The sequence below is a fragment of the Capra hircus genome, chromosome 8 (assembly GCF_001704415.2).
Source record: "Capra hircus breed San Clemente chromosome 8, ASM170441v1, whole genome shotgun sequence".
Classification (NCBI taxonomy): Eukaryota; Metazoa; Chordata; class Mammalia; order Artiodactyla; family Bovidae; genus Capra; species Capra hircus.
This window is the reverse complement of record NC_030815.1, coordinates 19954062-19964295: the sequence shown is the minus strand read 5'-3', so window position 1 is coordinate 19964295 and position 10234 is coordinate 19954062. Positions and strand designations below refer to the sequence as shown.

Sequence of the window (10234 nt, the reverse complement as noted above, 5' to 3'; positions counted from 1 at the left end):
TATTTCAGAAATCTCCTTACCTGTATTTTGTGGCATTTTCTCTCCTTCATACTGCTGTGGTGTTTGGTGTTCAGCTCTTACATAAGACTTTTAATTGCATCCTGATTGCATATCTTCTACCACCCTGGCTATGAGCTCTTTGAGTGTGAGGCTTAGTTCAGTTCAGTTCAGTTCAGTCACTCAGTCGTGTCCAACTCTTTGTGACCCCATGAATTGCTGCACGCCAGGCTTCCCTGTCCATCACCATCTCCCAGTCTGAAAAGCCAGACTCCCATGAACATCTCCCATCTTCACTCAGACTCATGTCCATCGAGTCCGTGTTGCCATCCAGCCATCTCATTCTCTGTCGTCCCCTTCTCCTCCTGCCCCCAATCCCTCCCAGCATCAGAGTCTTTTCCAATGAGTCAGCTCTTCGCATGAAGTGGCCAAAGTACTGGAGTTTCAGCTTTAGCATCATTCCTTCCAAAGACATTCCAGGCCTTATCTCCTTCAGAATGGACTGGTTGGAACTCCTTGCAGTCCCAGGGACTCTACAGAGTCTCCTCCAACATCACAGTTCAAAAGCATCAATTCTTCGGAGCTCAGCCTTCTTCATAGTCCAACTCTCACGTCCATACATGACCACAGGAAAAACCATAGCCTTGACTAGACGGACCTTAGTCGGCAAAGTAATGCCTCTGCTTTTGAATGTGCTATCTAGGTTGGTCATAACTTTTCTTCCAAGGAGTAAGCGTCTTTTAATTTCATGGCTGCAGTCACCATCTGCAGTGATTTGGGAGCCCAAAAAAACAAAGTCTGACACTGTTTCCACTGTTTCCCCATCGATTTCCCATGAAGTGATGGGACCAGATGCCATGATCTTCATTTTCTGAATGTTGAGGTTTAAGCCAACTTTTTCACTCTCCTCTTTCACTTTCATCAAGAGGCTTTTTAGCTCCTCTTCCCTTTCTGCCATAAGAGTGGTGTCATCTGCATATCTGAGGTTATTGATATTTCTCCCGGCAATCTTGATTCCAGCTTGTGTTTCTTCCAGTCCAGCGTTTCTCATGATGTACTCTGCATAGAAGTTAAATAAGCAGGGTGACACTATACAGCCTTGACCTGCTCCTTTTCTTTGGAACCAGTCTGTAGTTCCATGTCCAGTTCTAACTGTTGCTTCCTGACCTGCATACAGATTTCTCAAGAGGCAGGTCAGGTGGTCTGGTATTCCCATCTCTTTCAGAGTTTTCCAGTTTATTGTGATCCACACAGTCAAAGGCTTTGGCATAGTCAATAAAGCAGAAATAGATGTTTTTCTGGAACTCTCTTGCTTTTTCCATGATCCAGCGGATGTTGGCAATTTGACCTCTGGTTCCTCTGCCTTTTCTAAAACCAGCTTGAACATCAGGGAGTTCACGGTTCATGTACTGCTGAAGCCTGGCTTGGAGAATTTTGAGCATTACTTTACTAGTGTGTGAGATGAGTGCAATTGTGCAGTAGTTTGAGCATTCTTTGGCATTGCCTTTCTTTGGAATTGGAATGAAAACCAACATTTTCCAGTCCTGTGGCCACTGCTGAGTTTTCCAAATTTGCTGGCATATTGAGTGCAGCACTTTCACAGTATCATCTTTCAGGATTTGAAACAGCTCAACTGGAATACCATCACCTCCACTAGCTTTGTTCATGGTGATGCTTTCTAAGGCCTACTTGATTTCACATTCCAAGATGTCTGGCTCTAGATTAGTGATCACATCATCATGATTATCTGGGTCATGAAGATCTTTTTTGTACAGTTCTTCCACATATTCTTGCCACCTCTTCTTAATATCTTCTGCTTCTGTTAGGTCCATGCCATTTCTGTCCTTTATTGAGCCCATCTTTGCATGAAATGTTCCCTTGGTATCTCTAATTTTCTTGAAGAGCTCTCTAGTCTTTCTCATTCTGTTGTTTGAAGCTTATTTATCCACTATTTATTAATGTAAATGCTTTGTGAATAATTGCTTTTCAATATATGATTGGAAATGAAGAGTTACTATTTTGTGGTTTATGCCAGGTAATTGTTATGAATACATGCTTTAAAACATTTATTTATCTGATTGAAGATTTTATAATCTTAAATAAGGTAGTGAAAAAAATCTATGTTGAAATATTTGAGGCAGGCTTCTGGTCTTTGTTTTACATGTAAAATACTTGAAAAGGTAATTTAAAGCAAAAGAAGGTCTTTGAAGTGCCAAACATATAGTCCAGACAGGGCAGAACACTATGCTGTAAATATGACTTCTAATTTACTCCTTGTAACAATCCGGTGAGGTAGGGATTTGCAGTAGATAATTCTTAGTAAGCTGCCGATTCAAAGTAATCTCCCTTTTTCTAGAGAAATACATATGAGCTTTCTGTGACAATATTTCTACTCTTAACCCTAAACCTCTGGCCGTAGTTTGTTGATCCGGGATTTGGGTATGATCTAGGCAGGGATAGTCAGGTTTTATCTTCCAGAAACTGGAATGTGAGACAGAAAGAAACTGAGAATTGTTGGAACTGAATCGTATAATCAACAGAGAAATTTCCTTCCTTCATTCATTCAACAAATATATATTGAATGCCTTCAATGGTCCAGACACCAAGGAGAGGTTGGGGATTAAATGAAACAAAATCAGACATAATCTCTGCTCTTAAATACTTATAGATTACTGAAAGAGAAAGACTATAATCAAATATTCATAAAGTTAATTAAAACTATAAAGTGATATAAATGAAGAAATGGAATATAGCTTTCTGATAGCAAATAACAGTAGAACCTGGAGTGGAGAAACATTGAGAAGGCTTCTACAAAGAAATAAAAGTCATTTAATTTACATTTAAATAGGTGAAAGTGGTGGATGTGGTTGAAAATGAGACATTTCAGGGAAAGGCAGCAGCATGGCAGAGGCTCTAAGGTATCAGTAGGGAGCATTCAATTGAATGTTTTTCATCACATATCTAACATAATCATGTTTGTCATCAGATTTACTCCAGGGAAGAGTTGATGTTAGTTTTCTATGCCAAGAGCAATAGAGTAGGAAGAGAAATGGATGGGTTTGAGAAATATATAGGAAATAAAGTCAACAGAATTTGGTGATAGAATTTATGTGGTGGGTAAGAAAAAGGTGTCAAGTATGATTTCTAGATATTTAGCATGCAGAATTAGAGATAAAAAGATTTACCGAGTTAGAGGGCTTTAAATGACATTTAAAATACTAAATGGTATTTCAGCATTGAAGAATGTAAGAATTTTGTGTGCCCATTTGAAATGGTTATGATGGTCATGGATTCTTTTTTCTAGTACTTATAAATGATAAGTTATGTAAATTTTGATGTTCAGTGTTTGACTGTAAAGAGCTTGACTAGCAAAAGATGGTAGTTAAGATTTCTTAATTTTCTAGATATTTCCAGGAGAAATTCATGAATAGTGTTCACCCAAAGTGAACCAGAATGCCATCTGGTGACTATTTATAAAAATAGCAGGCACATGTTCCCTGAGGACAAACTTATAATAGCTAACATTTCCTGAGAAGTTATAAGTGCTTGGAATCTGTGCTAAGCAATTATATGGCATCACATTTATTAACACTCTAAAGCATACTGGATTTTAAATGGCAATATAAGATAATAACATTAGATATAAAGAAATTATATAATTGCATGGTACATGAATGATTTAAATTAAAAAGTGGTATGATTTTAGGTTGCTTCTGTGTCTAGCTATTGTAAATAGTCCTGGAGTGAACACTGGGGTACAAGTGTCTTTTTCAGATATGATTTCCATGTTGTAAAGCAGTTATCGTCCAATTAAAAATAAACAAATTAAAAAAAGAAAAAATTCTAAGGACAAAAGAAAGGGAAAAAAAAGTCTGGTGATTTCAATAGGTTAATGAATTGTACACTTCCTTTTGCCTAAGATACATATGCATTTATATCACCTGTTCATCAGGAGAAAATGCGGAATCAATTCTGTGGTAGGATTTGTTGTCTTCTCTCCTAAGGAAAAAAGGAATTATTTGCAGCTCTTGACTTATGCCTTTCAGTATAAACCAGGCTTTGAAAAAAGTCAAACATTATTTTGCATAATTCATCCATTCATTTACTCAGCAATTATGGTTATATATCGAGCAATTATTATGATGGGGCACTTTTCTACTGAAGATGCAACAGTGAAAAAAATATGCAAGAACTCTTATCTTTATGGAATTTTCCATTAGGAGAGATAGAAAATGACTAGTAGAATATATAATATGCCAGACACAATTAAGTGCTGAGGGAAAAAACAAAGCAGAGAAAGAGAGTAAGTAGTGATGGCAGAGGTGCAATGGTGTTGCTCTTTTAAACAGATGCCAGATCTCATGGAATAAAAACTTCAAAGAGGTAAAGAAATGGACCTTAGGAACTTTTGAGGTAGAGTGTCCTGATAGAAGGGCCAGAAGGTGCAAAGACCCAGAGGTAGAAATATTCCTAGTTTAGTTAAGCAAAACCAAGAAGACCAATGTGGCTGGAGTAACATAATTTAAAGAATAAACTAGAAAGTATTCCTTCTGCTTCTATTTTTCTGGAGTAGATAGTGGGAAATTGGCATCATTTCTTTCTTAAACATTTGATAGAATTCACAAGGAAAACCATCTGGGCTTAGTCTTTTCTTTACGGGAGATTATTTATTATTTGTTCCACCTTTAAACCTGATATAAAGCTCATTGAAGTCATCTGTTTCTCTTCCTGTAAGTTCTGGTAGATTGTGTCTTTCAAGGAACTGGTTAATTTTGTCCATGTTATCAATGTTTTGGGCTATAATGTTGTTTCCAGTGTTCATTTGTTTTACTTTTAGTGCCCATGTAATTAGTAGTGATGACCCCTCTTTCATTTCTAATATTGATAACTTGCATCTTCTTTCTTTCCTTTTTTGGCTAGCCTGGCTAGGTGTTTAGCAAATTTATTGGTGTTTTCAAATAACAGTATTTTGTTTTGCTGATTTTCTCTATCGTTTTCTTGTTTTCATTGATTTATTCTCTATTTTTTTTTATTATTTCTTTTCTTCTGCTAGCCTTAGGCTTAAATTACTTTTTTAAATATTGAAGGATAATTGCTTTATAGAATATTGTTTTCTGTCAAACCTCAACGTGAACCAGCCATTTGTATACATCTAGCTCCTTCCTTTTGAACCTCCCTCCCATTTCCTTCCCTGTCCCACCCCTCTAGATTGATACAGAGCCCCTGTTTGAGAGTCCTGAGCGATACAGCAAATTCCCATTGGCTATTTTACATATGTAATATAAGTTTCCATGTTACTCTTTCCATATCTCTCACCCTCTCCTCCACTCTCCCCATGTCCTAAGTCTATTCTCTGTTTCTCCATTGCTGCCCTGTGAATAAATTCTTCAATACCATTTTTCTGGATTCCATATGTATGGGTTAGAATATGATATTTATTTTTCTCTTTCTGACTTTCTTCACTCTGAATAATACGTTCTAGGTTCATCCACCTCATTAGAACTGACTGAAATGCATTCCTTTTTATGGCTAATATTCCACTGTGTATATGTACCACAACTTCTTTATCCATTCATCTGTTGATGGACATCTACATTGCTTCCATGTTCTAGTTATTATAAATAGAGCTGCAGTGAACAATGGGATACATGTGCCTCTTTCAATTTTGCTTTTTTTAGAGTATATGCCTAGGAGTGGGATTGCTGGTCATATGGCGGTTTTATTTCTAGTTTTTAAAGGAATCTCCATATCGTCTTCCATAGTGGCTGTATCAATTTACATTCCCACCAACAGTGCAAGAGCATTCCCTTTTCTTCATACCCTCTCCAGAATTTATTGTTTGTAGATTTTTTGATGATGGTCATTCTGACTGATGTGAGGTGATATCTCATTGTTGTTTTAATTTGCCTTTCTCTAATAATGAGTGATGTTGAACATCTTTTCATGTGTTTGTTAGCCATCTGTATGTCTTCTCTGGAGAAATGTCTGTTTAGGTCTTTTTCCCACTTTTTGATTGGGTTGTTTGTTTTTCTGGTATTGGGTTGTATGAGCTACTTGTATATTTTGGAAATTAATCCTTTGTTAGTTGTGTCATTGCTATTATTTTCTCTCATTCTGAGGGTTGTCTTTTCATCTTGCTTATGGTTTCCTTTGTCGTATAAAGGCTTTTAAGTTTAATCAGGTCCCACTTGTTTACTTTTGCTTTTATTTACATTACTCTAGGAGTTGGGTCATAGAGGATCTTGCTTTGATTTATGTCATCAAGTGTTCTGCCTGTCTTTTCCTCTAAGAGTTTTATAGTTTCTGGTCTTACATTTATGTCTTTAATCCATTTTGGGTTTATCTTTGTCTATGGTGTTAGGAAGTGTTCTAATTTCATTCTTTTACATGTAGCTGTCCAGTTTTTGCAGCACCATTTATTGAAGAGACTGTCTTTGCCCCATTGTATATTCTTGCCTCCTTTGTCAAAAATAAGGTATCCATATGTGCATGGGTTTATTCCTGGGTTTTCTGTCTTGTTCCATTGATTTATATTTCTGTTTTTGTGCCAGTACCATACTTTCTTGATGACTGTAGCTTTGTAGTATAATCTGAAGTCAGGAAGGTTGATTCCTTCAGCTCCATTCTTCTTTCTCAAGACTGCTTTGGCTATTCAAGCTCTTTTGTGTTTCCATATGAATTATGGAATTTTTTGTTCTAGTTCTGTGAAAAATGCCATTGGTAATTTGATAGGGATCACATTAAATCTGTAGATTGCATTTGGTAGTATAGTCATTTTCACAATATTGATTCCACCTACCCAGGAACATTGAATATCTCTCCATTTGTTTATGTCATCTTTGATTTCTTTCATTAGTATCTTATAATCTTCTGTGTACAGTTCTTTTGTCTCTTCAGGTAAGTATATTCCTAGATATTTAATTTTTTAGTTGCAATGGTGAATGGGATTGATTCCTTAATTTCTCTTTCTGATTTGTAGTATATAGAAATGTATATTGAAATGCAAGTGATTTCTGTGTATTGATTTTGTATCCTGAAACTTTAAATTCATTGATTAGCTCTAGTAATTTTCTGATTCTACCTTTAGGGTTTTCTATGTACAGTATCATGTCCTCTGCAAACAGTGAGAGCTTTATGTTTTGCTTCTAGTTTTCTAAGATAAAAATTCAGATTACTGATTATTGTTTTCTCCTAATATATGTATTTAATGCTATAAATTTCCATCTAAGCAATACTTTCAGTATATTTCACAAATTTTCATATATTCTATTTTTATTTTCATTTAGTTCAATTAAAAAAATTTTTTCCTGGAAACTTCTCCTTTGACCTTATATTTATAGAACTATGCTATTTAATACCCAAGTATTTGGATTTTCCAGCTGTCTTTTCTAATGCTAGTTAAAGTCCATGATGGTATGTGAATATGTTTTGTATTATTTCTATTCTTTTAAATTTGTTAAGGTGTTTTATGGCCCCAGAATGTGGTATATATTAGTGGATGTTCAATGTGAGAAGAATGTGCATTCTTCTCTTATTGAATGGAGTATTCTATAAATGTAAATTAGATCAAATGGATTGATAGTGCTGTTTAAGACAACTATGTCCTTACTGCTTTATGCCTGTTTGATCTACCAATTTTTTGGAAGGAGAGCTACTGAAGTTGAAAACAGCAAGAGTACATTTGTCTTTTTATCCTTGCAGTTCTATGAGAGTTTGCCTCATGTATTTTGCTGTTGTACTGTTAGGTGCACATATGTTAAAGAGTGTTCTGTTTTCTTGGATAATTGGCCCTTTAATCATATATTATGCCACTCTTTATCCTTGGTAATTTTTCTTGTTTTGGAATATATTTTGTCTATAATTTTAGTAAATCCAGCTTTCTTTTGTTTCATGGAGGCCTGCTACAACTTTCTCTATCCCATTACTTTAAACCTCTCTGAGTCTTTAAAGTAGGTTTCTTGCATATAACAAATAATTTGGTCTTATCTTTTACTTCTAGGTGTTCTGACAATCTCTGCCTTTTAATTGGCATATTTACATCTTTCACATTTGGAAGGATTATTAACACAGATAATATAACTTATATTTGAAACTGTTTTCTTATTTATGGCATTCAGATTTGTTTCTGCTATTTTTCCTCTTTTTATGCTTTTTCTCCTTAAAATTGGGTATTTTACCCTATTTCATTTTGTCTCTTCTCTTTGCATATCAATTATACTACTGTAAAAAAGATTTTTAGTAGCTGTTCTAGGATTGCAATATGCATTTTAATCTAATCTAAGTGCATATTCAGTTCAGTTCAGTCACTCAGTTGTGTCCAACTCTTTGCGACCCATGGATTGCAGCACACCAGGCTTCCCTGTCCATCACCAGCTCCTAGAGTTTACTCAAACTCACGTCCATTGAGTTGGTGATGCCATCCAACCATCTTATCCTTTGTCATCCCCTTCTCCTCCTGCCTTCAATCTTTCCCAGCATCAGGGTCTTTTCCAATGAGTCAGTTCTTTGCATCAGGTGGCCAAAGTATTGGAGTTTCAGCTTCAGCATCAGTCCACCAATGAATATTCAGGATTGATTTCCTTTAGGATGGACTGGCTGGATCTCCTTGCCATCCAAGGGACTCTCAAGAGTCTTCTCCAACACCACAGTTCAAAAGCATCAGTTATTCAGTTCTCAGCTTTCTTTATAGTCTAACTCTCACATCCATACATGATTACTGGAAAAACCATAGCCTTGACTAGATGGACCTTTGTTGATAAAGTAATGTCTATGCTTTTTAATATGCTGTGTAGGTTGGTCATAATTTTTCTTCCAAGGAGTAAGCATCTTTTAATTGAATGGCTGCATTCACCATTGGCAGTGATTTTGGAGCTCCAAAAAATAAAGTCTCTCCCTGTTTCCGTTATTTCCCCATCTATTTGCCATGAAGTGATGGGACAAGATGCCATGATCTTAGTTTTTGAATGTTGAGTTTTACGCCAACATTTTCATTCTCCTCTTTCACTTTCATCTAGAGATTCGTTAGTTCTTCTTCGCTTTCTGCCATAAGGGTGATGTCCTCTGCATATCTAAGGTTATCGATATCCCAGCAATCTTGATTTCAGCTTGTGTTTCATCTAGCCTGGGGTTTCTTATGATGTACTCTGCATATAAGTTAAATAAGCAGGGTGACAATATACAGCTTTGATGTACTACTTTCCTGATTGGAACCAATCTGTTGTTCCATGTCCAGTTTTAACTGTTGCTTCTTGACCTGAATACAGATTTCTCAGGAGGCAGATCAGGTGGTCTGGTATTCCCATCTCTTTTAGAATTTCCCACAGTTTGTTGTGATCCACACAGTCAAAGGCTTTGGCATGTCAATAAAGAAAAAATAGATGTTCTTCTGGAACTCTCTTGTTTTTTTGATGATCCAATGGATGTTGGCAATTTGATCTCTGGTTCCTCTGCCTTTTCTAAAACCAGATTGAACATTTGGAAATTCTCAATTCATGTACAGTTGAAGCCTGGCTTGGAGAATTTTGAGCTTTACTTTGCTAGTGTGTGAAATGAGTGCAATTGTGCAGTAGTTTGAACAATCTTTGGCATTGCCTTTCTCTGGGATTGGAATGAAAACTGACCTTTTCCAGTCCTGTGGCCCCTGCTGAGTTTTCCAAATTTGCTGGCACATTGATTGCAGCACTTTCACAGCATTATCTTTTAGGATTTGAAATAACTCAACTGAAATTCTATCACCTTCACTAGCTTTGTTCATGGTGATGCTTCCTAAGGCCCATTTGACTTCACATTCCAGGATGTCTGGCTCTAGGTGAGTGATCAAACCATTGCGGTTATCTGTATCATGAAGATGTTTTTTGTATAGTTCTTCTGTGTATTCTTGCCACCTCTTCTTAATATCTTCTGCTTATGTTAAGTCCATACCATTTCTGTCCTTAATTATGTCCATCTTTGCATGAAATGTTCCCTTGGTATCTCTAATTCATATTCAAATAATATCAAATTGCTTAATGTGTAGTGTAGTAATTTATAAGAAATTATTGGGTTGGCCCAAAAGTTCATTTAGGTATAGAAAAACTCGAATGACTTTTTGGCCAATCCAATATGTTCAATGCCTTACTTCTCTCCCTCATGATATTGCTATCATACATTTATTTTCAGTTTGTTGAACTTTACTTATATAACTAAAAGTCATGACTTCTAAGCTCTTTACATGTTGGAGTGGAAAAATGGAAGTGGA

At 36.0% G+C, this 10234-nt stretch overlaps 1 pseudogene; it reads right to left on the bottom strand.

Moving 5' to 3' along the window:
* Positions 1227–1919, bottom strand: LOC108636666 (annotated as a pseudogene).